The 27,670-nt window shown below is 41.0% G+C and overlaps 1 long non-coding RNA gene across 1 annotated transcript in view; it reads right to left on the bottom strand.

The window, feature by feature from the left end:
* Nucleotides 1–27,670, bottom strand: part of LOC133257376 (uncharacterized) — a 151,583-nt gene that overhangs the window by 13,078 nt on the left and 110,835 nt on the right. The window contains exon 6 of the long non-coding RNA XR_009739522.1: nucleotides 17,645–17,708. This is a non-coding gene — a long non-coding RNA (uncharacterized LOC133257376). The remainder of the gene's footprint in view (nucleotides 1–17,644; nucleotides 17,709–27,670) is intronic.

Genomic DNA, 27,670 nt, shown 5'->3' with positions numbered 1-27,670 from the left:
GAGGGTAGTGCAAGATACTGAACACTATTTTTGTTTTGCTTTGTGTTTTGTTTTTGAGAAGCTTGACTGCTAAGGAAACTGCAGGGAAGTGAGAATATTTAGAAAGTATCTTTGATTCTGCAGTCAGATGTGAGAGAAAAAGAACCCCAATGGATAGAGTGGATGATAAGAGTTGAAGAAACAGACCAACTCATCAGAATCTACAGGAAAAAGAAAAGAAATCAGGAAACCCCTGGAGCATTTGAAGTAGTTCTAAGAACTGAGCAATTCACAGCCTCAAGGAGTTTCCCCAATAATTTTTCAACATAAAAATAAATAAAACTTGCTAAAGATTGTGAGAAACATATAAATATAATGTATTAGCCCATCTCAGTAGTTAATGTTATACAGAAACTTTCAGCTTATTACAAAACACCAGTGACAACTTCCCTTTGAAGAAAACGCCAAGTGCGTAACTACACTGAATTCTCAAGAAACTGCAGTGGCCTAAATACCACTGCTTGCACGTCTGTGGCCTACGAGGTCTATCCTTCTTCTTAGCACTCTTGATTTGGTCCGTTTATCAAAATGTATCCTGAGAGCAACTTAGCTAGATCCTTTTAGAATAGCCCTATACACAAACTGTTTCACAGAACATTATTTAATATTATATCCTTTTTTTTTTTTTGGCAAGGGCCAATAATAATGAGCCATGTAAATATATGTCAGTATAACCTGCAAGATCATCATTGAAGGCAGTATATGCTGAGGTGAGGGCTCAAACACTACCATCTAAAGTTTATTTCTAGAAGTGTTTCTCTGCCCTGAAGACGTCACATCTTTTATAATCAGACAATTAAGATTAAAGTGCAACTCCTCCTGTTCTTTTTGCTACAGTGCCAAATAACTCACTGTTAATTTGTGTTTGACATGTTATTTTTCCTCCTTACTTTTTTTTTTTCCTATTTCAACTGTGTTACTGTAAACATTTCTTTCATTGTGAGCACTTTCGAATATTTTAAAAGTAGAGAGACTATAAATAATAGGTACATAAATGCATTAGGGATAAATGTAGTGTCAAACTTAAGTCTGGAGAGGGTTGCCTATCACAGTCTCGAAGACTCTGATAAAGTATCGTTTGATAGGGGTTGTACAGAACTACAGGAATTAGGGCCAATCTATCTTCAACCATGCAAGATAAATTCACTCCTAAGACTAGACTCATAAACACTCAGGAATTCTTAAGAACCCGGAAAATTCCTTCCAAACATATATGAGTGCAATGAATATACACATTCACTCCCTAGCAACCAAGACCATAGAAATCCATTGAGGTCTTCTATGTACAGAAAGAAAAGAAGGTAAAATAAAATAATTGAGTACACTCAAATGTGAATTCAGATAGAGACCTCTGATTGCACCAGTTCCTTCTTCAAAGCAATATCGTAATGTCCATTTTCCTTATATGTGCCTTGAGGGCTCACAGAAAGGGAATATGTCCTACTATTTTTAAAATAATTTCAAGGACTTCAGATGGTAGCGAAAAAAAAAAAACAAACTAATTGTATAAAGATAAAGCCTCCAGAGAGTTTTTGTTGATATTGCCTTCATGGAAGAGGAGTTTAAGACACAGTGATTATTAAAACAGGAAAACTCATCCACGCTCTCATTAAAGTAGATAACAAAATGATTTTGCTTAGAGCAACAAATGTGAAATCTCTTAATTTTCTTCCTAAACCATGTGACTCTTTAGCAGCTTAGATAAAAGAAGCAGTTAGAGCAGATGAGCATCAGATCTTCCGTTAATGCAAAGCAAATTGAATTCCAGAGAATCTTGGTTCTTTCAAGTTGGCTGAGGGTGCCACAGTTCAATACAAAAACCATTATACTTACTTACCACGCTACAAAGTCCTCCAAATCATTTATAAGGGCTAAGCCCTAACGAATGGCCCCAAGCTTGCCTGCTTCATTGCCAATAAATCCAAGCCCTCCTCAGACATTATTGAATTGTTCTGGCAGTCATACACACTGCATGTCTTCCTTCTCCTCTGTTTTCAAACTTTATAGTCAACTTTTCTAGTTAATATTTTTTTTTCCTTTTCTTTACCTACAACAACCCTCATTCTGGCCACAATGTTCACATTTCTACAATGCTAGGTGCATGCACTGGGGTCGAAGCATGTTACCCTGCAATCAAAAATGGTCTGTTGGGAAAATCCAGTGATAGATCCTAATAGAATTCCACTAACTTCTCTTCATTTCACACCTGGAAAACTCTCCATCAGAATGATTTAAGATTTCACTCCATCCTGAGCATGAGTGCTATAGGCCTGGTTCTCTGCTCTAGTGCCAGGAGAATGGACATGCCTGGAGCACTTTCATTTCCACTTACCCAAGCTAACCAACCAGAATACCAAAAGTAATCCAAATAGAGCAGGGGTCCCCAGCCTCCAGGCTGAGGACAGGTACCTCCCGTCAGATCACAGTGGCATTAGATTGGAAATGAAGTGCACAATAAATGGAATGTGCTGGAACCATCCTGAAATCACCACCCCCCCCACCACCCCCTGGTCTGTGGGAAAACTGTCTTCCATGGAAATCAGTCCCTGGTGCCAAAAAGTTTGGGGACCTCTGAAATAGAGGATAACCCACAAAACATTTACATTTAGTTTTGGGGATTTTTATAAAATTCTTCCTGTCATAAAATATTATTTTAAATTCAAATGTCATAGTTCTTAAAGGGACATCTAATGGTATGGAAGCATACTGACTGCAACAGCACAGTTCGGATTCTGGCCATCACAAATCTTTGAAGGGAGATACAGCTGCTATACTGGATTACCCGGGTCAACTTGGTATTACTGCACCTGCTTAAGGCTTGGGATTACATTTCCCTGAATTCTTCTTCTATGCCACTTTGGGTTAGGGCTGGTCACTGAGATGAATTCACATGAGATTCTTAGGGTGATCAAGCACTCTGGTTTGCCTAGGATAGAAGGGTTGTCATGGATATAGGACTTTCACTGCTAAAACTGGGGAGATTTTGAGCAAACCAGGATGTTGGTGACCCTTGGTTAGAAAAACAGAAGTGATGCCATGATCATTACTCTTGGGAAATTGTGGGGACGGAAGTGATGATGAAATGCCGGGGTTTCAGCAGGCTCAGCTTGTCCCTGTTCCTCTCCTCTCCTGATTCCAGTGAAGTCCATTCAACCTCTGGCCCCTGATTCCTATAGGTCAAATCCAGCAGAAGATGCCTGACTGCAAACTCATAGAGGTAGCATTCCGACTGGGGCAAGGGTGGGCATAGGCAGCAATTTCTAGAGATAACTGCTCCTCCAGGTCTTCCCACAGGCACCCCTCCTGTGCTTCTACTCCAGAAGGCAGATAGAAGTAATGTTCCCTATGTTTCCACAAGCTCTGACTTACGCAAGTGCACCAGCACTCCAAACAGCACTAGTTACTGTTTGATCCCCTCTCACCTCCTAAAGTTCACTTCCCAGTTTCTCCTCCTTCTAGATAATTTATCCCCATAATATTTGTAAGGGCGCAGCTTCCTGACTGAACTCTGCCTGACCCACTTGAGTACTGAGTGACTGTGATTGGGTACCAAGCAATCACCATTGAGGAGTCAGAAGCATCAATCAGGAGCCTAATGACACAACCAACAACAGTAACTAAATGTAGCTGCTTTTTCCTCAAAGAAGTTAATCCCACCTCTTCCCCTGTCTCCAGTTTTTCTTTTCCATAAAACTCATTCCCTTTAATTTTAGCATTTATCACAAGTTCTGAATTTTGTATCTATTTGTGTGATTATTAATTTAATGCCTGTGCCTCCTTATTGCCCACTGAAGGCTGGAATCACATTTGTGTTTCTCAATACCGTGTCCAGAGACTGCAAAATGCCTGGCACATAGTAGGTGCACAATAAACTACAATGAATATGTTTAAATGAATAAATTTAAGGAACTGCAATTTGAAATCTAGGACACTAGATTTATTCTTTAAGTATTAACCACAATATGCATCTTGAAAGAAGGAAACAAACAATTCTCCAGCTCTAAATATTGAGAGCCTTTTTACATTCCATCAGTAACATAACCCATGACCAGGTAAATACTTGTCTTCTTTATTTCTCCCCACAAAGAGAATCAATTACAAACTTCTCTGTTAATCCCCTAAGTACAATGTGGAGTCCATTAAGGGCTCAGAAGTTAGTAACCCTGGAATAGAGTGATGTTTATACTATTAAATGAATAATGGCTCCATATTGTCTTGAAGAGGAGAAATTTCCTGGGTTGCCATTTGGTTTGTTTGTTGGTTGGTTTTAAATCATTTAACAGGTCAAAAAGATGCTCTGCTTGGCATGAATACTAATGTTCCAACAAGAGTACGGCGGAGCAGTGGGCTGCAGTAAAAGTTAGTAACAATTTGCTTTCTGGCTGTCACTTTGGGATTTTGCCTTCAGTAAAGTTTTGGAAGTCACTGTAATACTGTAGCGTTAACGTGTATTAAGTGGACTTAAAATGCTATCTATTCCCCAATCAAGAAGACACTGGGTAAATTTGCCAGTCCATCCAAAACATGCCTCTACAATGAGAAATGCAATTCTGGAGGCCAAATATTTGCTAAGTTCAGTTTCTATTTCATTTTTAGAACCAGTCCATTTTGGATATATTGCTCATACCTTCTTAAAACCAACATTCATAAATACTTTCCAAGTATTAGCCAGAAGTAGAGTTTTCCCACCGTATCCTAGGATCCATGCATCACCCAATCTCCAAGATCTCTCCCCTCTCATCTAAAGTCCCAGGAGAGGTAGGTGGACATGCAGGATGCTAACAGAGACGCTACAAGAATCTCAACGAACAAGCCAAATTCAGCAGTCACCACATTTTCTTTACTAAGACAAGGAAGTTAGTCTCAGAAAGTTATCAACATCCCATGATGATGAGGTCTATGAAGCAACCACTGAGTCTTAGAGGAAGGGTGACCCCCTGAGGGGCAATCCAAACACCACACAGCTGGAGACATAAGTAAAGAGAGGGACACATGTATAATTTTCTTTCAGAATAAAAAGTGTGACGATGAAAGCAGTACTTCTCAGGTCGGTGCTCTCAGCGCCAAGGGTAACCTACTCTGTGTGAACCACAAGTCACTTCGGGGCATGGAGGCAGGGAGGACAAAAAGATGCAGCAAGTGGCAATTTGGCAAAGTTGTGTTTGTTTTATGGTTACCCAGCACCTGGACCACTTTGCTAGACTAAGTCCTGGTCACACCTGCCTCACGTAGTAGAAACCAGGACGGAACCAGAAAGCCTCCATTTTCCTGCTCCTGGCAGCTAGGTTTCTGGTCTATTACCTCACCTTGGCCGATCAGATGTTCCTGCCTGGGATACTGGATCATAACAGAGTGAAAAATAAAATGTGGGGACAGTTGAGAAATTGTTCAGTAGGAAAGCAGAGTGGTGCCAGGACTGTAAGCCACGGAGTGGAACCTGAGGTCCAAGGGCAGTGGCAGTGAATGCCCAGTGCCAGGGCAGCATCTGAACCCATTCATTCCAAGGCAGGACTTGTTTCAAACAGGGCCCTGTTCCAGGCTGTCCTTCCAAATGCCTCACCAGTCTTAGTCCCTGCTCTTCTTCCAAATCTGGTTCTCCAGCCCTCACTGGATTCAGAGATAATATATTCCTCATGTTTGATTTTACCAGAGCAGATTTGTGACTTTGCAGTCTGGCAGTGGCAGTTATGGAGGGGCAGGGAAAACAAAAATCTAGAGAAGATAAATGAGGTCCAGCACTGGCTTAACTGCTTGATGGCTCTGTGGCCTTAGGCAAGTCAATCCCTTCACGAGAGGTCAACTTGCTTATTCTATCACAAAAGCACATTGTTTCCATGTTACTCTCTCCATCCATCCCACCTTCCTCCTCACCCCCTGTATCCACAAGTGTGTTCTTTATGTCTGCATCTCCATTGCTGCCCTGCAAATAGTTCATCAGTAACATCTTTAGATTTCTATGTATGTGTTAATATATGTTTTTCTCTTTCTGACTTACTTCACTCTATGTAATAGGCTCTAAGTTCATCACCTCATTAGAACTGACTCAAATGCATTCCTTTTATGACTAATATTCCATTTTATATACTACAGCTGCTTTAGCCATTCATCTGCTGATGTACATCTAGGTTGCTTCCAAGTCCTAGCTATTGTAAACAGTGCTGCAATGAGCATGATGGCAATGGGGTGGGAGTTGGAAGGGAGGTTCAAGAGGGAGAGGACATATGTATACCTATGATTCATGTTGCTATGTGGCAGAAACCAATACAATATTGTAAAGCAATTTTCCTTCAATTAAAATACATTTTTAAAAAAGCACATTGGACTAGATAGTTCTGCTGATACTATTAGTGCCACCTTTTGTTCAGTACATTGTTATTGATGACAAAGTTGATATCTTTAAAGTTCTCCAATGAATTAATTCAATTTAACAAATCTGTGGAACACACATTCTGTGCCAGGCAGGATGCTAAATGCTGGAAATACAACAGTGACTAGATAATCCATGGTTTTTGTCTTCTTGGAGCCCACTAGGAGGACACAACAATTGCCAGCCCGTTACCATGGGGTAGAGCAAGCATTTTGCTCTGATAAGGACATAGTGTGCTTAGACAACAATGAATGGAGCCCTACTCAGACTTTGGGAATCAAGGGAGTTTCCCCAGAAATTGTGACTTCCAAGCTTCTCTGGCAAGAACTGAAGGATGAGTTAGAAAGAGTGAGGAAGGGATTTCCCTGGTGGTCCAGTGGTTAAGAATCCACCTGCCAATGCAGGGGACACAGGTACGATCCCTTCTCTGGGAAGATCTCACATTCCTTGGGGCAACTAGGCCCATGAGCCACAACAACTGAAGCCCACATGTGTGAAGGAAGACACTGGAACGAGAGGCCCACACGGCACGATAAAGAGCGGCCGCTGCTCACTGCAGTTATAGAAAGCCCCCACACAGCAATGAAAACCCAGCACAACTAAAAATAAACTAATAAAACTTAAAAGAAAAGAAAGCGTGGGGGATATACATCGGTCCCTACCTAAGGGACAACACTGGCATCAATGGTCACGAGGAACTAAGCTGGGGTCATGGTCAATGGGATGAAGATATGATACTAATGATGTTAAAGCAGTAAGCAGGTACTAGATCAGACTGTACTAGGCAGACCATATGTGGGTTTTATTCTAAAAACTAGGACAATGTTTAGAGATTCAAATCTCTTCCCTCTCTTTCCCCCTTCCCTCCTTCCTTTCACAGAGGCAAGAAAGTAAACAAATGTGTTTTAAAATGATTTGCAGCAACAAGGGTTGAATGAAAACATATTTTCAGAGTTAACCAGAAAATTAAATTAAATTGCCCATACCTTCAGACTCTGGTTCCCTGAAGTTTCTCTGATGGTAGTGTTGAATCTGTTCCTTGGGAAACACACATCTGGCCCTCACTACTAAGCTTCTCAGCACGGCAGAAAACTCACCATTCTGCTCACACTTGAGTTATCTGATGCAGATTTTCAAAAATGACTCATAGATTACAAAGGCATGAAACTGACAAGGAAACCCGCTGAACAAAGCAATTCCAACACAAGCTTCTCTGGGCTCCCTGGACCATCTTTCACCCAGAGAGTGCTCCATTTGAACAAACACATACTCATGCTTTGATCCTCAGAGCAGATAAGAGTTTTGTTACTAGAGAAGCAGAAGTAGTTTCATTAAGAGTTAATTTTTCCAGTTTCCCCCACAATGTGCTCTTCAGAAGGGCCTGGAACCCCTGCTGCTGCTAAGTCACGTCAGTCATGTCCGACTCTGTGCGACCCCATAGACGGCAGCCCACCAGGCTCCCCCGTCCCTGGGATTCTCCAGGCAAGAACACTGGAGTGGGTTGCCATTTCCTTCTCCAATGCATGAAAGTGAAAAGTGAAAGTGAAGTCGCTCAGTCGTGTCCGACTCTTCTCGACCCCATGGGCTGCAGCCTACCAGGCTCCTCCGTCCATGGAATTTTCCAGGCAAGAGTACTGGAGCCCCTAAATCCACTCTAAGTTAATTGATCTCAGTGTTCTTAGATTTCCTCGTTACTCATTGAGTTGTCTTCTTGACAACAAGACAGAGTCTATCCACAACCCTCCCAACATCTGACGCTCAGAACCACACCCCGGTAAGACCTGAACTGGCTCAGTACTACAGCACGGCTGTCTCCTTAGCCCTGGATTCTGCCTTTCTAGTGATGGAGCTGGCTTGTTCTGGCGTTTTTGACATTCACATCACACTGTGGACTCCCACTGAGCCTGCTGTCAATGAAATCTCTAAAGCTTCATCCCAAGGATTGCAGTTGAGCCACTTCTCCCCCACCTCGTGTACAATTTGACTTCTGAACCCAAGTGCAGGACCCTCCATTTATCCCTATTAAATTTCATCTTGTTAGATTCAGGCTATTGTTCCAGGCTGTCGAAATCATTTTAGATCTTGGCCCTGTCGGCTGTCTCCCTCTTTGCTTTATGCCATCTGCAAATTTGATCAGCGTGCTTCCCATGCTTTCATCTAAGTCATCAGTGGGAAGGTTGGGGAGCACGGGAGCAAGGACGTGACCCTCGAGGTCACTGGAGATTGCTCTGCAGGTCATTGGTGATCAGTCAATCAGCATTCATGGAGTCCTGTCTTTTTACCCAGGTTCCAGTTCACTGAGCTATATCATCGCCCAGCCCACATTTGTCCATCAAGATCACCACAGCGTCAGGGGCTACTTTGTCAAATGTCTTGCTGATATCCAGATACACCTTGCTAGATCATACCTTGATTTAATAATGTAGGGATACTGGATACAGAAAATCTATGAGCACTACTGAAAACATTGGTAAACACTGTGTTTGTAGAGCTGGGTTTTTATGACAGGGTAGTTGACTATTAGAAAATGAGTTCCTTAGAGCTAGCAACTCTGCTTTGTCTGTCTGCTCACAGCTGTTTTTTCCAGCACCTAGGGCGGTGGCTAATGACAGGAGATACTCAAATAACTATAAAGTTATCTCATCAATGAACATATCAATAGCTTGGGGTTAGCTGTCACCTAACCAATTCAAAAAGTAAAGCATTTGTGGATTTCTAAATGAAGAAATAATAAGATAGGATGTGGGATCTATTTCCTGTCATCCAGACTAGGGTTTGGCAAACTATAGCCCATAACCAAATCAGGCCTACTGCTGGGTTTTGTAAATAAAGTGTTTTTCAGAACATAGACGTGTTCATGAACTAACATGTTGTCTGTTTATGGCTGCTGTTATGCTATCACAGCGGAGCCCAATATTTGTGACACAACTGTGTGGTCCATAAGGCTAAAAATACTAACTCTCTGGCTTCATACAGAAAAAGTTTGCTGATCACTTACCTAAGGAATTAAATCTAAATTTCTGATATCTAAGACTCTCCATAGTCTAACTTTTTGCTAATTTTCTCTCTTACTGATCAGGATTAATGCTCTGGAAAAAATATTCCCAAACATATCATGCCTATTATTTTCTGTGCTTTTTCCCCACTGTTATATATAATCAGACTGTCCTGTCCTCCTATCTAGGTCTTTTTCAACGTTGCACATCTACACACATAAGAAGTAAAGAGGTGAAAGCTGCTCAGTCGTGTCCAGCTCTTTGCAACCCCAGGCTCCTCTTTCCATGGGATTCTCTAGGCAAGAATACTTGAGTGGGTAGCCATTCCCTTCTCCAGGAGATCTTTCCAACCCAGGGATCGAACCCTGGTCTCCCACACTGCAGGCAGATTCTTTACCATCTGAGCCACCAGGAAAGAACTGTATGCAAAATAAACACAACAGGGTAGCAAACCTCTGCTGAAGTCTACTATAGACTGAGCACTATATTAGACTCTTTATAATTATCTTCACAATACTAGTATGTAGCTCTTTTTTTTTTTCCTTTCTATTGAGAAACCCGAGGAATTAAGCAACTTATCCAGTGATTCATAGAGAATAGAAGGTTTGGCTAAAGTTTGAGTTAAGGTTTGTCAGAATTCCCTTATAATTTGGCTTGGTTTTGCTCATTGCTTGTTCATAAATAAGCCACTTTACAAAAGGGGAGATGGAACATATCCAAATTTCCAAAAATCTTGATTTGGGGATTGGATAATCAAATCAATCTTTTTTAGATCTTTCATTGATGTTTAAGTCAGCCAAAGTCAATTTTATTTTGAAAAGCCATTAACTAGCATGACTTTAAACAATAAAATCAATTCAGAAACTATTCATTCAGTTAAAATCTGAGATAGCAATATTAAGGCAATTGTGTTTGAACTACGATCCTAAGAATAGTCCATTCATATCCCTAAATCATACTGTGCTCTTCACTCGGACAGCTCGCATCCCATCTGCCAATGCACAGATGGGCTGGTCTGTGCACACGCGCTTCCCTTTGCGTGCTGTATGTAATAGCAACAATGACGAACCTTGTGTGTTAGGAACCTCGCATGCAACCCAGTTCTCCCTCACAGGATCTTCGGACAGGAGGGAAAGCAACCGGTATTATCTAATCACAGCTTCTATTTATGTCTCTCCTCTTCAAATCACTTCTCTAGCCCAGGCCAGTTCTTTTCCTTCCACTAATAACTAGATTTGAGATTTCCCTTAAGATCATATTTCATCAGCTCCTGGCACATCTCTTCTGCTGCTAATGCCACGCTGATCTGCTTTGGCAAGTTTCCAGATCTTCTTTTATCACCTTAGTGACTACATCCTAGCCAGGCTTTTCTCTCTATCCCTGACCCTTCCATATGCCCCTTTCCCCTACAAGCTTCAACATCAACTACCTGGCCAGATTTAATTTCTTATCCATGTCTATTTAAGCAGGCACTAAAACAAAAATAGTATTTCCCTGGAAGGAGCTTCCATTCCCCATGGCCAAACTTAGCACAGCTCTCACCATCAGGAAGAGCTTTCCAGGGTTAGGCTGAATCCCTTGGGTGGGCCTAAAGAAACAGTGAGACAGATGCAGAGAAAGGGGTGGGGGAAAGTCTTACAGGAAAGCACGTTTTGGATCTTCAGTGTATTTTGTTCAATAAACACCACAGGGTAATTTGGTATTTATAGAAGGATAATACTCAACCTTAAAGATGATAGGGTATCAGCAGAATTTAATTATTCCCTCAGGTCTCTGCTGTACAAGCAAGTGTTCATGTGACAACTTGGGTGGCTCCTTTTATATGGTACTTCTTCTCTCTTCCCCTGAAGGCCCTATAGAGATGGCTTGTGGACGGTGATGGGTGCACATCACGGATAGAAACCATCTCCCAGACACACCAGTTCTCAGCAAAAGGGAATCTGTGTCAGCTTCATGTGCTTAGCCAAGGGGCACTAGAGAGAACTGACCAGAAGGCCAGTGTTACAGGGTACCAATCTCTGCCGGCACAGACCATCTTAAGTTTCTTAAGAGTGAGGGCTTCTGAAAGGAAGACTCCACAACCTAAAGCTCCCTTCTCCTGATACTGGACTATTTGATGGGGACCAAAAGGATGCTAAAGGTACGCCAAATTCTCTCTCTCCCTAACAGGGAAATACCAGAAGAACATCTGCAGATTCTCAGAAACCCTTGGGATCCTTTCTGGGCTAGAAGACTCCTTAGTTGAAGGACTGGAAAAGAGCTGCAGCCTTGGCAGGCACACACTCTTCTGTCTGAGGTCTCTAGTATCTGACTCCAATTAAGGATCCACAAGCAAGGCTGCCTAGGATGCTGCAATCTGGATGGAGCCTGCTCGAGTCAGAGTTTCAGTAAACATCCCACACCACATTCACCCTGGACACTTCCTCCCGAGGAGCGCCACCGTTTTTGAGTGGATTCGCAATGACTATGCTGTTCTATCTGCTTCCCCAAAATAGAGTTGCAGTACTGTAGTTCCATGGAAAGTTGCTTACGTTTAATTTCTTAAGTAGGTCAAGAAATAGAACTCTTCTAGGGATGATGTAAGTTCTGGACAAATTAGCATGGTATTTCTTTGAGAATTATAATTCATAGGGTTAGGAATTTAAGATTTGTAAACTAGACCAGTGACTTCACATACTGGGTCACAGTTTTCCCAATGGAAAGATAATGGGGTGTGGGGGAGTGAAATGACTGAACACTAGACAAGGGACTCTTCTTCCTACAGCTCCTATCCCTAGCAACTGCCTTCCTGCAACTTCTTTGCTGAAAAGCACCACCATGCCTCTAGTGACTGAACACACTCAAAATGGTCCTTCATGTTCTTCTTTGCCCAAGTACCACCTCAAATCAAAGCAACAGCTACAAGCTATTGACCTGTGTATCTCTTGTGTTTCCCCCCACCTCACTACCTGCAAAGCTTCTGCCTTGATAGCCAGTTCCTTACCATGGCCTCCTGGTTGGATACAGTGGCCACCCTCTGTCTCATCACAATTTATCTACTCTCCTTACCCAAGTCCTAAATATGTTAACACTTCAAATCCACATCACAGAGAAAAACCATGACTTCTCTTATATACAAACCTTCCCATGGTATTTCTCTGCTTTAAATAATTCAAATTCATTTTTATAGCTATAAAATAAAGTCCAAGTACTTCCTCAGCTCCAGTGCTCCCTGTATCCCCAGAATCTAGCTAACTTATATGTGATTTGCACTCTGGGAAGGATATGAGATATATATATATATACACACACACATATTTCATCATATACCTATACACACACACACTTAACTTTATGGACAATCAGGTACATTTTTATTCTTTTTTTTAATTGTTCAAGTTTTTACATTTTATTTTTAGTTTAGTATACTTGCTTTATCGTGTTGTTAGTTTCTATTATACAGGGAAATGAATCAGCCATACATATATCCCCTCCCTCTTGGACTGCCTTCCCCTTCAGGTCACCACAGGCCCTGAGTATAGCTCCCTGTGCCACACAGTAGGTTCTCATCGGTTATCTATTTTATGCACAGTATCAGAAGTGTATATGTGTCGATCCCAACCTCCCAGTTGCTCCAACCCCCCTTCCCCCTCAGTATCCATAGATTTGTTCTCTATGGCTGTATCTCTAAACTGAACATTCAGATTTACATTAATTGTAGATTCACATGCAGTTTTAAGAAATACTACAGAGAGACCTTCTATACCCTTTACAGTTTCCCCCAATGGTGATATCTTGCACAACTGGAGTACAAAAAGAAATCACAATCAAAATACTGGCAGTAACATAGCCAAGACACAGGGTATTTCTATCAGCACAGGGATGCTTTTATTGTTCTTTAATAGACACACCTGGGCTTCTCAGGTGATGCTAGTGGTAAAGGATCCACCAGCTAGTGCAGGCAGCATAAGAGACGTGTGTTCCACCCCTGGGTTGGAAAGATTCCCTGGAGGAGGGCATGGCAACCTGCTCCAGTATTCTTACCTAAAGAATCACATGGACAGAGGAGCCTGGAGGACTATAGAGTCAGAAAGAGTCAAACATGAATAAAGTGACACGGCACACACGCACAGCCATACCTAACTCTCATCCTTCTGTTCACCAACCTTTGTCTCTAATTTCTAGGCACTACTAATCTGTTCTCCATTCTTAAATTTTGTAAATTTAAGTGTTATAGAAATAAAATCATACAGTATACAACCTTTTGGAATCTTTTTTCATAAAGCACAATTCTCTGGAGATTAATCCAAAGTATTGCACATATCAATAGCTAGTTCCTTTTTATTGCTGAGATGTATTCCACAGGATGGATATGCCATCAATTTGTAAATCATACATTTGGTGAAGGACATCTAGGTTGTTTCCAAATTTTGGCTATTGCAAATAAAACTGCTATGCACATCCTTGTATGAGTGTTAACGTAAATTTTAATTTCTCTGGGGTAATTGTCCCCCAGTGCAATTTCTAAGCTGTATAAGAGTTGCACGTTTAGTTTTATACGCAACTGCTAAACCGTTTTCCTGAGTGGTTGGACTATATTATATTGACATTAGCAATATATGAGTAAACCAGTTTCCCTACAGCACTGCCAGCATTTGGTATAATCACTATTTTTCTTTTTCCTACTAGCTATTCTATTCTTGGCATTTTTAAAAAACATTTTAATTGGAGGATAGTAGCTTTACAGATTGTGTTGGCTTCTGCCATACCACAGCATGAATCAGTCCTAAAGCATACATATGTCCCCTTCCTCTTGCATTTCCCTGCTACCCTCGACCCCATCCCATCCCTCTAGGTTGTCACAGAGCACCAGGTGGAGCTCCCTGTGTTATACAGAAACTTCCCATTAGCTATCTATTTTACATGTGGTAGTGTGCATGTTTCAACGCCACTTTTTCAGCTTGTCCCACCCTCTCCGTCCCTAACTGTGTTGACAAGTCTCTTCTCTAAGTCTATGTCTCTAGTACTGCCCTGCAAATGGGTTCATCAGAATCATGCGTATGTAGTAATATCTCCCTGTGAATTTGTGTTTTCCTAACGGTAAATACTGGTGAATAATCTTTTCTCATGCTTGTTATTTTATATCTTCTTTGATAAAATATCTGTTCATGTCGTTTGCTCATAGTTTTCTTTAGATTTTAACTAATGAGTTGTGAGTTATTTATACACTAAATAACAAATCTTTACAGGATATGTGGTTTGCAAATATTTTCTCCCAGACTGTAGCTTATCTTTTAATCCTGTTAACAGGGGCTTTTTTTCTTTTTTTTTTTCACAAAACAAAATTAATTTTTGATGTGATCTAAATGATCAATTTTTGATGCAATCTAATCAATTTTTCCTTTTATGAATTGTGATTTGGGGTCACATCTAAGAGTTCACAGAGAAGGCAATGGCACCCCACTCCAGTACTCTTGCCTGGAAAATCCCATGGATGGAGGAGCTTGGAAGGCTGCAGTCCATGGGGTCACTGAGGGTCAGACACGACTGAGTGACTTCACTTTCATTTTTCACTTTCATGCATTGGAGAAGGAAATGACAGCCCATTCCAGTGTTCTTGCCTGGAGAATCCATGGACGGAGGAGCCTGGTGGGCTGCAGTCCATGGGGTCGCTACGAGTTGGGCACGACTGAGCAACTTCCCTTCCACTTTTCACTTTCATTCATTGGAGAAGGAAATGGCAACCCACTCCAGTGTTCTTGCCTGGAGAATCCCAGGGACGGGGAGCCTGGTGGGCTGCCGTCTATGGGGTCGCACAGAGTCGGACACGACTGAAGTGACTTAGCAGCAGCAGCAGCAGCTAAGAGTTCATGTCTATCCCTAGATTTCAAAAATTATCTATTATTTTTCTAAAAGCTTTATAGCTTTACAGTTTACATTTAAGTCCATGATCCATTTTTCCTTTTTTTTTAATAAGATGTGAAGTTTGGATCAAAGTCCTTCTATTCTTTTTCCTTCGTCCTTTTCTTTTTTTGGCCAATGGATGCCCAATTACCTAAGCATCACTTGTGGAAAAAGCATAGCAGGTACTTTTGAATGGTAGCCTCTCCATGTACCCTTTGCCTTTGGCGCTCTCAGGTGAGGCCTCTGGTCTCTGACTTTCTAGATGTCTTGCCTCCTCCCTGTTCACCCCGACTTCCAAGAGTCTTCACTGGGGCCTTCTATCAAGGCCATGGTGTCTGGAGCACCCCAACTGCTTGGTGTGTCTTCAAAGAAAAAGGAAGTACCATTCACAGGGGCAGGACTATACATCTTAAAAAACCTTCAAGAATTTCAACAAGAATTATTCTCTGTACAGCTTGCTTGCTTGCCTTCTTTCCCACCCTCTTTGCACAACCTTGACCTCAAAGAACTAAAGAGATACCACCGTTGTTTATATATGACAACTTACTTGCAGAAACAGGAGTTTTAATCTAACATGTCTGGATTTCCCTGGACTTGATTCCCCAATTTCACAGTACATCACACTGTGTTCTGGTTCCTTGTTTACTATTTTAGTTTAAGGCTACCATATTGAAAGAATTTGTCATGCTCGGATATCTGTCCCACATAATAAGCCAAGACTTGTTTGTGGGCTAATGGAAGAGAATATATGAAACCACCTGCGCTCTCTTCTGCCTTCTGCATATCCTAATGTATCATATATGTCTCAGCTGTACTCACAGAATACAAACAACCCTCATTTAAAATCATTTAAGCTTGTGAGCTTGAGGTAACATTTCCACATAAGGATGTCAAGAGCCATTCCTTCCCCGACATTCTTGAAGGAAACAGTTTAAGCCGAGATACCACGTGGAGACAAGGTGATTATTCAGACAATCCTCTGGGATTTCTTGGTCTGGCCATAGCACTATTCAGTCCCTTAGGCTGCAAAAACATGGCCTCTGAGGTCAATCTTGAATCAGTCTATGCTTGTCTCTGGCTTTATTTCACTAAACCCTGGATGTGGTAGAGCACAGAGCTGAGAGGGCTCTTAATCCATGGGTTCATTTTAATGGGCCCTAGTATTTCTGTCTCTGTCCATTCTGATTCAATGTCAGTATCATCAATAAATTTGATCATACTTTCCCTAAGGCGTTTTAAGCAAATTGGACATTTTTTTTAAATAACAAAAAGCTGACAAATGAAATGTTTAAAAATAGGCATGGTGCTGATTCTGAGAATGTGTCTGGAGTAGGTGTATAAAGAGTGGAATAGTCTCTGTCAGGCTTTTTTTTTTATGCTTTTCCATGACCTTAAACATTCTATAGCTATTAAGAGGTGCCATTCTTCATTTTTCAAGCTTTTCAAACACTTTTTAGTGCAACTATGTGGATGATTCTGCTGTGGGCGCTAGGCGGGTGGACGAAGGTAAATATATAAGATAGTTCTCATCCCTTACTTTTCAACCTCTTGAGACTTTTACTGCTTAGCACTTTTTCTAGGAGGTCTCCCCCTGCTCACTATTACACACAATTGTTGTCTTCTTCAATCCCTGCATAAATTTGTGCTCATAACAATTATGTGGCTTATGCAAAAGCTTTTCTGGAAACCCTCTTATACAATGTTTATGTGGCATTAGTGAAACCTTGTATTGTTATTTAGCATCCCTGGTAGAATTTCTATCTCAGTCTTCCTCCCCCAACCCCCGTCAATCACAAATTCTCCATAAGCACAGGGTAGTTTTAGTTCCTCTACAACTGACAATAGGAATTTGAGTTGTAAAAAGTTTTATCTGCATTGACTAGCTGGTCAATCTTTCAGTTAGTTCATTCTATCTTCTTAATTTATTTTGTATCACTGGAAGTTAAACAACTTTGTTTCCAAAGCCAGCTGGAAGCTAGTAACAAAACAGAAATTCAGAGCCCCAGTGAGAGGCCTTCACAGTGCATCACTTGGTTACATCAGCCTCTCAAGCTTTCAAAATGATATGACCTATTTAAAAATATTTAGCAATTTCCATTGCACTTAATTGTACTTTCTGGCATTTTGTAAGGAAACTGCCACAGTCACAGTAAGTTTTTTCAGTGTTGCCTCATAAATATAATCTTGTAAAAGCATTAAAAGTAATCGTTGGGGATCCAAATTTACATTTAAATCAATAGAGTAAAACGCTACCAATGCAAATTATTTAACTGAGGTGCAAATCAGATAAACTGTCATCTCTAATATAGAGCTAAGTTTTCATTTATTTAGGCAATAAAAGAAAATCATCACAACTTACCCTGCTGCCTGGCCCATGGATAGTTTCTCCAAACCTAGTGATAAGATGGATCCCAGCTTCCAAACTGTTAAAATTTGAAGATAAAGTATGAATCTTAGAATCAAGAAATCATTGCATATTATTCTGGCTCCTCGGTAATGCTCCAGACAGGAGTGTGAAAAACCACACCACCAATTAATTCTGGTAGAAAATAAAGTACAGAAATTTCCTGACAGTTGCCCTTGCAAATAGTCCCATCCTTATTTATATAGAAAATATTTATATTTAAATAGTGTTTAGATAGAAAACACCCAAGTAAAATACTTTCAATAATTGTGCCAAAAACACTTTCCTCTGTTCCAGGGCCCATTTGTGTTTTCTCTGCTACGTGTAAATTTTGTCACGTTTTAAAATTATATGAAACCACGTAGTGCGGTGGAATAAGCAGTAGTTTTGGAGAATGGAGTTGAAAAACAAAAAAACCCTGAGTTTGTATAGGATGGGTACCTCTTTCCAGCTCTGTGCATTTATTTATTTCTCTGGGCTCTGCCCCCTCAAGTATAAAATGAAGATTTTAAAAAGCCTACCTGGAAGGGGCATTGTGAGTTCTGCAAAACATTTGGTATAGAACAGAGCTCAAAACATAATAGCTACTCCATAAATGGTAGTTTAAGATAATATGTATTCCCTCGCATCCATTTTTTTTTTAAATCACTAGCTCTAGTATGAAAGTGAAAGTGTTGGTCACTCAGTTATGTCTGACTCTTTGTGACCCCATGGACTGCAGCCTACCAGGTTCTCTGTCCGTGGGATTCTCCAGGAAAGAATACTGGAGTGGGTTGTCATTCCCTTCTCCAGAGGATCTTTCCAACCCAGGAACTGAACTCAGATGTCCAGCATTGCAGGCAGATTCTTTGCCACTGAGCCCCCAACAAAGCCCAGATCTAGTATAAGAATAGTAATTTGATTTGATATTGTAGCACAATAGCCAACGATAGCTAAGTTAAAGACATCTTTTTGAGCATGTATTTTAATTGGCTGAGTAACAGAATTAAGCTTGAATGATCATCGGTCTATGTCAAGTCTCACCCACAAATCATAATGAGGGATGTACTTCTTCACGTGTTACATGTATTTGCTTTCTCACAGCCATCCCAAGTTCCCTGGAGAGATAAGGCCAGTTAACAGCCCCAGGAGGAGGACAAGAAAGTGCATCAGGAGGGTCTCCTAACATTGTCTGTCCTTACCAGACACCTCCCCGGTCAGTAGACATTTGTTTCTGGGGGCAAGGGAGGGTGCATGAATAGAGGACTGAAATGAACAGAAGTCACCAATAGCACATGAGAACATACCTAAAAATGCACATCCACATCTGTACCAATGTTCCTTTTCCCTCTTACATTAAAGGACTTAACACTATCCCAGCGTAAAGCCAATTCCTTCACCTGTTATTACATTTCTTTTTGGCTGTGCAGGGTCTTCGTTGCTGCACAAAGGCTTTCTCTAGTTGCTGCAGACAGGGGCTACTCTTGGTTCCTGGGTGTGGGCTTCTCATGACAATGGCTTCTCTTGTTGCAGAGCACAGGCTCTAAGCCTATGGGTTCCAACCCTGCAGCATGTGGAATTTTCCCAGACCAGTGAGTGAACCCATCTCTCCTGCACTGGCAGGCAGACTCTCAACCACTGGCCCACCGGGGAAATCCCTCTTCCCCTGTGTGTTGATTCTTTATTATGGTGCCCATCTCTCAGCTTATATAACCCATATATATGATTATGCATGGTATCTACTTTTTCCATGAGAGCCTTTAACATCTTAAATTATAATAATTTTAGATTCTTTCCTGATGAATCCAACATCTCTGTCATATCTGAGTCTGGTTGTGAAAATTATTTGTCTCCAGAGAAGGTGTTATTTTGCCTTCTGACCTGGCTTGTAATTTTTGGTTGAAAGCCAGGGTTGTTTAGGGTAATAGGTACTACAGTAAATAGGCCTTTGGCGTGAGGACTATGATAATCTGGCTAGGAGGTGGGCTCTGATTAATACTCGCTGTCGCTAGAGACAACAGATGCTTCAAATTCCTCTTATAAGATTGTTTTCTCCTCCCTCTCAGCTTGGGGTCTTCCCCATGTCCTCCTTAGACAGTCTGTGTCCTGCCGCTTTCTCTCCTGTAACCCGCTGCCACTAGGCTCCTCTGGTGCCTGGGTAAGGCATGGGGGAAGGGAACATTCTGCGCTCAGTCTTTAGTGGGCCTAAATCCTGGGGTGTGGACGTCAGGAGCCTGTCTGTCCCTCCTAAGATAGACTTTTCGCCGCTGTGCCCTGATCTCTTTTCAGCTACACAACATGTTCAGTCTAATTCTTTCAAGCCCTTTCCCCTATGGATCAAGATTTATTTTTCTCTTAGGCAAGAAGGCTGGGACAGGAGGCCATGACGTGGGGTTCCCTTCCTGGAGCTGGAATAAGGTTTCAGAATTGCCCTCTGGCCAAGTCCTTCAACTGGGAGATTAGTCCTTTCCTTGGGAGAAGCGTCCTGGAGGGTTTACCATGGCTGCCCTTCCTTCCCTCATCCCTGACTTGCCAAGACTACATGAGGAGCTTTCTCAGATCCTCCCCATGAGAAACTGGGGGGTGACAGGGGGTTTTCCTGCAGGAAAACCCTGAGAAACTATGAGGAGCTTCTCACTCTCATGTTAGCCTGATTTGGACGGCAGGAATTTGACAAAAAGAAGCAGGGTAGCGTTCTTACCAGCTTAGGGTCCCAGCGGCGTCCACTCCAGGTTAGAAGATCTCAGGTAAGGAACCTCTGCAGATACACCTGACTCTATTTCAGGGCGGGTGGCTAGCGCAACAAGGTTAGGTCTGATTGGACCTCACCCTGCAACTGTAAGTCTCTGATTGGTCCAAGAAAGTCATTAATTTTCAGCTTGCACAGCATTTGCTCATTCTAAGGACATGAGTGTGTGCCTGCTCCCTCCGTGGTGTCCGACACTTTGCCACCACCAAGGACATGAGCCATGAGTGCTAAATGCTTAACATACCAAAGCTGAGACCAGAAATCTCTCCTCTGTGTTTTGAATCTTGTCCATCTTGCCTTCTCAGAACCTGACCCCAAACCATTTGTTTCTAATCACGACTATGCACTGGAATCTCCTGAAAAGCTTTCACCCTTGCTATTTACTGGGCTTCACCAGCCCCCACCCAACCACCACCTAGAGGGTCTGATTTAATTAGTTTGAGGCTGAAAGCAATTGCCAAATGAACGTACACTTTTCAGGTGAGAGTTATTTTTTCAAAACCTGAAAGCTGATCACATCAGTCCATCTGCTTAAAACACTCCAGTGGTTGCACATTACATTGTTCTTTTGAAAAAGAAAAAAAAAATTCCTTATGTGGTTTACAAAATTCTGTACAGTCTGAGCCCTGCCTAACTCACCACCACCCACCCCCACATCAGTTTTTCATACTGGCCCTTTTTTACTTGGTTAAAATGCCTGTGTTCCCTCTCACTACATTCATTCATTCCACACATATTATTGAACATCTACAGGGGCCTAGGCAGTGATTGAAGGTATAGAATATATAGCAAAGACCAAAAATAAGAAATTAAAAAAAAAAAAAAGAACTAATTGCCTGTGCATATGGAGCTTAGATTTTTGTAGCTGGGAATATAGATACTAAACAAACAATGTTGTCGCTCAAGACCTAAAATTAAAAATGCTGTTAAGTTTAGGCACAGTGTTGCACAGCAAATCTCTGGAATTTATTTATCTTACGTAACTGAAACTTTATTCCCATGAATAGTAACTCGTCATTTCTGCCTTCCCCCAGCCCCTGGCAGCTACCATGCTCCTGTCTGTTTCTATGAGTTTGACTATTTTAGACACCTCATATGCATGGAATCATGCAGTATTTTTGTTCTGTGATTGGCTTCTTTCACTTAGCATAATATCTTCCAGGTTCATCTGTGCTGTCACATATGGCAGGATGTATAAGGCTGAGTAATAGTCCACTGTATGTATATACCACATGTTTATCTATTTATCTGTTTATGGACATACAAGCTGATCTTGGCTCTTGTGAATAATGCTGCAATGAACATAGGAGCACAGATATCTCTTCGAGATCCTGATTTTGATAATTTTGGATATATACCCAAAAGTGGGATTGCTAGATTGTATGGTAGTTCTACTTTTAGTTTTTCGAGGAGCATCCATACTGTTTTCCACAGTGGCTTCACCGATTCACATTCCTGCCAACAGTGTACAGGTTCTAATACCTCCACATCCTCACCAACTCTTATCTTGTGTTGTTTTGATAACACCCTTCACATCAGAAGATACAGCAAGCACAGAGGCCCAGCAAGGACGCCAGAGTAGCTGCAGCAAATGGAATGCAATTTAGAGAAGCTAGGTTAGAGATCATAGAGAGATCATCAGGGAGACAAAATCACCAAGGGACATGTAGGAAATGGGGAGGATTTTATACATTATTCTGGGTGAGATGGAGCTGGTAGTCATCAGGTGATTTTGAGCAAAGCAGTGACATGATCTAAATCAGGGTTTTTTAAAATGTTACTCTGGCTTCTGTGTGGTTAACAGCCTGTAAGACTATAACAGGACAAGGAAATAAGAATGAAGTTAAGCACTCATAATAATTGATGAAAGCTGATAATGTCTTTAATTGGGTTGGTAGAAGAGAAGGTGGTACAAAGTGGTCAGTTTATGAACATATTTTGAAGGTTAGCAAAGACAACTTTCAGGTGCTCTTAATGGAAAATTTGGGTAAAAATGAGGAATTATTCTGTGTGTTGAGGACTAAGCAACAGCATGAATGAAGTTAATTTTTCTGAGCAGAAAATATTTTCCTGGGGGGTGAGCAAGAAAATGGTTTTGGGATGAGACCAAGAATTAAGATTTAACATAGGGTAAGTTTGAGATGTCTAACAAACTTCAAATGAGCAATTTCAATAAGATAGTGAGATTTCTGATTCTGGAAGTCAGGAGGGAAATGTAGCCAGAGATAAAGAATTTTTGCATAATATTTAAAAGCATCATACCAGATGAGGTCAACCTGGAAGTGACTGTGGAGAATTGAAGATGTACCAGGTCTGAACACTGTTGCCCTCCAAAATGTTATGGGAAGAATATGAGATGAGTAAATAAAAGAACATGAAGAAGTAGCAGCCAGATTAAATCTACTAGAAGAAGATTAAAGAGTGTTAGGTCCTGACACCAAGAGGAGTCAAGAAAAAAAAAACAAGGTCAAATGCAGGGCATGCTGCTGCTGCTGTCGCTAAGTCGCTTCAGTCATGTCCAACTCTGTGCGACCCCATAGATGGCAGCCCACCAGGCTCCCCCATCCCTGGGATTCTCCAGGCAAGAACACTGGAGTGGGTTGCCATTTCCTTCTCCAATGCATGAAAGTGAAAAATGAAAGTGAAGTCGCTCAGTCGTGTCTGACTCTTAGCGACCCCATGGACTGCAGCCTACCAGGCTCCTCCGTCCATGGGATTTTCCAGGCAAGAGTACTGGAGTGGGGTGCCATTGCCTTCTCCAATGCTGGGCATAGACAAGTTAAAAAACAAACAAAGAAAAAGGGCTGAGAAATGACTATTGAATCTGTCAATATGGAGGCCATTAATGACCCTTGTGAGAGCAGGGTTAGTAGAATGGAGGGGCCTTGGGTGGGATTAAAAGACAAAGAGGATTTTTTGATGATGGCCATTCTGAACGGTGTTGAGGTGATACCTCATTTTAGTTTTGATTTGCATTTCTCTAATAATGAGCAATGTTGAGTGTTTTTTCATGTTGGCCATCTGTATGTCTTCACAACATTGTATAGCAGTTATACTCTAGTTAAAAATAAATAAATAAATAAACAGACAAAGAGGAGTTCTGCTGTTGCTAAGGGTAAAGTCATTTGTATCAGACACACTTCCCTGGGCAATAATTATAAACTCTATATAAAATATGAACTACATAAACATAAAGTGGAGAGGACCCAAATTAGGTTTTCTTCCACAACTAAAATGCAAAGAAAAAGAAGATATGGATAGAGGAAAAAATGATAAAAAACTTTTAAGAAACATATCAAGCAATTACAAATGAAAAGATGTTATAAAGATCCTGATTCAAACAAACTGCCAAAAAGGACAAGAAAATCAAGAAATTTAAAGCAATGATATGTGATATTAAAATCTTAATTGTTCTAAAATCTTAATTGTTCTACTCTTAATTGTGTAACTATGGTAATTCAGTTACATTTTTTTAAAAGTGCCGTTATCTTTTAGAACTTGTAAAATATTTATGAATTAAGTGATCTAGTATGGTGTTTAATATTTGCTTTGAATTAAAATAAAGCAATACAGGGGTATAATTAAAATATGACTGGTCCTGAATTGATAATTGCTGAGGTAGCATGTTGCATGGTGGGTACATAGCATCCATTATATAATTCTCTCTATTGTTGTATATGTTTATGTTCTATAATAAAATGAATTTTAAGAATGAAGACAAATCCAACTTTTCAAACAAAAGAACTAGTGAAATGATGTCCCAAATACTTAACTATTGTCTGCTTAAAAAGAAACAGTTCCTTCAGTGCTTTAAAGTGGTTGCCTTATAAATCATTCAATATTAAACAAAGGAGAGGAGGGGATAAACAATTGTGAATAATGGGAGCCTATATGAATTGGAAATTGAACATAAATGAAGTATAACTGCCTCTGAAATGATAATTCTAGTTTATGATAAAGTGGGATTGGATTAACCAACACCACCTCAGGATCAGAACTATTTTGCAAAGCAAAGTACACTAGCAAACAAATATGTGAAAGATGTTTACCCTTTAGGAGAAGACAGGCATAGGTAATTGCGACCCAGCTCCGAGCCCGTTTGTAAACAGTGATCCTATATTTTCACTGCTTCTCAGATTATGGTCTAAACATTTGACATCTTTAATGTCTTTCAAAGATATTAAACTTTGCAGGCATGTGAGAAAGGACATATATCACTTCTGATTTGTTGTTGACACTGCTGGCAAATGTGCATTTGTGTGCCGCTATCTCTAATAAACTGCCGGCTTCCTCGTTGTTATATGGCTCACCCACTTTGAATAATTTATTGTTCCCCACGTTATTGGCACCACTTCTGAAAGATGTGAGTGGAAAGGGGATTCTAATATATCACATTAAAAAATAAGTCAGAGAAAACTCTAAATCAGTACATTATTTTAAACAGCTTCTACTCATTTAGGAAGGAAACTTATGAACCTACAGTAAAAATACTCCCAAAGCCACTCAGCAAAACACAGATGAACAATGGAAATGGGTTTGTCTGTTGGTCACTGTTCTGATGCTGCTCTGCATCTGTCTAACACTCTGTGGGCTAAGTCAGATGGTCTCTTTGGTCTTATTCTTTATTTTAATTTCATTTTATAGGGGAGTAAAAACAAAAATAATACTGAAGTGGTTTGCCATTCCCTTCTCCAGTGGACCACATTCTGTCAGATCTCTCCACCATGACCCGCCCATCTTGGGTTGCCCCATGGGTACGGCTTAGTTTCATTGAGTTAGACAAGGCTGTGGTCCTAGTGTGATTAGATTGACTAGTTTTCTGTGAGTATGGTTTCAGTGTGTCTGCCCTCTGATGCCCTCTTGCAACACCTACCGTCTGACTTGGGTTTCTCTTACCTTGGGCGTGGGGTATCTCTTCATCGCTACTCCAGCAAAGCACAGCCACTGCTCCTTACCTTGGACGAGGGGTATCTCCTCACTGCCACCCTTCCTGACCTTCAATGTGGGATAGCTCTGAACAGTATGAAAAGGCAAAATGATAGGATAGTTAAAGAGGAACTCCCCAGGTCAGTAGGTGCCCAATATGCTACTGGAGATCAGTGGAGAAATAACTCCAGAAAGAATGAAGGGATGGAGCCAAAGCAAAAGAATACCTAGCTGTGGATGTGACTGGTTATAGAAGCAAGGTCCGATGCTGTAAAGAGCAATACTGCATAGGAACCTGGAATGTCAGGTCCATGAATCAAGGTAAATTGGAAGTGGTCAAACAAGAGATGGCAAGAGTGAATGTCGACATTCTAGGTATCAGCAAACTAAGATGGACTGGAATGGGTGAATTTAACTCAGGTGACCATTATATCTACTACTGCAGGCAGGAATCCCTCAGAAGAAATGGAGTGGCCATCATGGTCAACAAAAGAGTCCGAAATGCAGTACTTGGATGCAATCTCAAAAATGACAGAATGATCTCTGTTCGTTTCCAAGGAAAACCATTCAATATCAGAGTAATCCAAGTCTATGCCCCAACCAGGAATGCTGAAGAAGCTGAAGTTGAATGGTTCTATGAAGACCTACAAGACCTTTTAGAACTAATACCCAAAACAGATGTCCTTTTCATTATAGGGGACTGGAATGCAGAAGTAGGAAGTCAAGAAACACCTGGAGTAACAGGCAAATTTGGCCTTGGAATACAGAATGAAGCAGGGCAAAGACTAATAGAGTTTTGCCAAGAATATGCACTGGTCATAACAAACACTCTCTTCCAACAACATAAGAGAAGACTCTATACATGGACATCACCAGATGGTCAACACCGAAATCAGATTGATTGTATTCTTTGCAGCCAAAGATGGAGAAGCTCTATACAGTCAGCAAAAACAAGACCAGAAGCTGACTGTGGCTCAGATCATGAACTCCTTATTGCCAAATTCAGACTTAAATTGAAGAAAGTAGGGAAAACCACTAGACCATTCAAGTATGACCTAGTCAAATCCCTTATGATTATACAGTGGAAGTGAGAAAGAGATTTAAGGGCCTAGATCTGATAGATAGAGTGCCTGATGAACTATGGAATGAGGTTCATGACATTGTACAGGAGACAGGGATCAAGACCATCCCCATGGAAAAGAAATGCAAAAAAGCAAAATAGCTGTCTGGGGAGGCCTTACAAATAGCTGTGAAAAGAAGAAAAGTGAAAAGCAAAGGAGAAAAGGAAAGCTATAAGCATCTGCATGCAGAGTTCCAAAGAATAGCAAGGAGAGGTAAGAAAGCCTTCCTCAGTGATCAATGCAAAAAATAGAGGAAAACAACAGAATGCAAAAGACTAGAGATCTCTTCAAGAAAAATAGAAATACCAAGGGAACATTTCATGCAAAGATGGGCTCGATAAAGGACAGAAATGGTATGGACCTAACAGAAGCAGAAGATATTAAGAAGAGATGGCAAGAATACACAGAAGAACTGTACAAAAAAGATCTTCAAGACCCAGATAATAACGATGGTGTGATCACTGACCTAGAGCAAGACATCCTGGAATGTGAAGTTAAGTGGGCCTTAGAAAGCATCACTATGAACAAAGCTAGTGGAGGTGATGGAATTCCAGCTGAGCTATTTCAAATCCTGGAACATGATGCTGTGAAAGTCCTGCACTCAATATAAAGCAAATTTGGATAACTCAGCAGTGGCCACAGGACTGGAAAAGGTCAGTTTTCATTCCAATCCCAAAGAAAGGCAATGCCAAAGAATGCTCAAACTACCACACAATTGCGCTCATCTCACATGCTAGTAAAGTAATGCTCAAAATTCTCCAAGCCAGCCTTCAGCAATATGTGAACCATGAACTTCCTGATGTTCAAGCTGGTTTTAGAAAAGGCAGAGGAACCATAGATCAAATTGCCAACATCCGCTGGATCATCGAAAAAGCAAGAGAGTTCCAGAAAAACATCTATTTCTGCTTTATTGACTATGCCAAAGCCTTTGACTGTGTGGATCACAATAAACTGTGGAAAATTCTGAAAGAGATGGGAATTCCAGACTACCTGATCTGCCTCTTGAGAAATTTGTATGCAGGTCAGGAAGCAACAGTTAGAACTGGACATGGAACAACTGACTGGTTCCAAATAGGAAAAGGAGTTCGTCAAGGCTATATATTGTCACCCTGCTTATTTAACTTCTATGCAGAGTACATCATGAGAAATGCTGGGCTGGAAGAAACACAAGCTGGAATCAAGATTGCTGGGAGAAATATCAATAAC

The sequence above is a fragment of the Bos javanicus genome, chromosome 11 (assembly GCF_032452875.1).
Source record: "Bos javanicus breed banteng chromosome 11, ARS-OSU_banteng_1.0, whole genome shotgun sequence".
Lineage (NCBI taxonomy): Eukaryota > Metazoa > Chordata > Mammalia > Artiodactyla > Bovidae > Bos > Bos javanicus.
The sequence above is the reverse complement of the archived record's forward strand: the minus strand, read 5'-3'. Positions and strand labels throughout refer to the sequence as shown.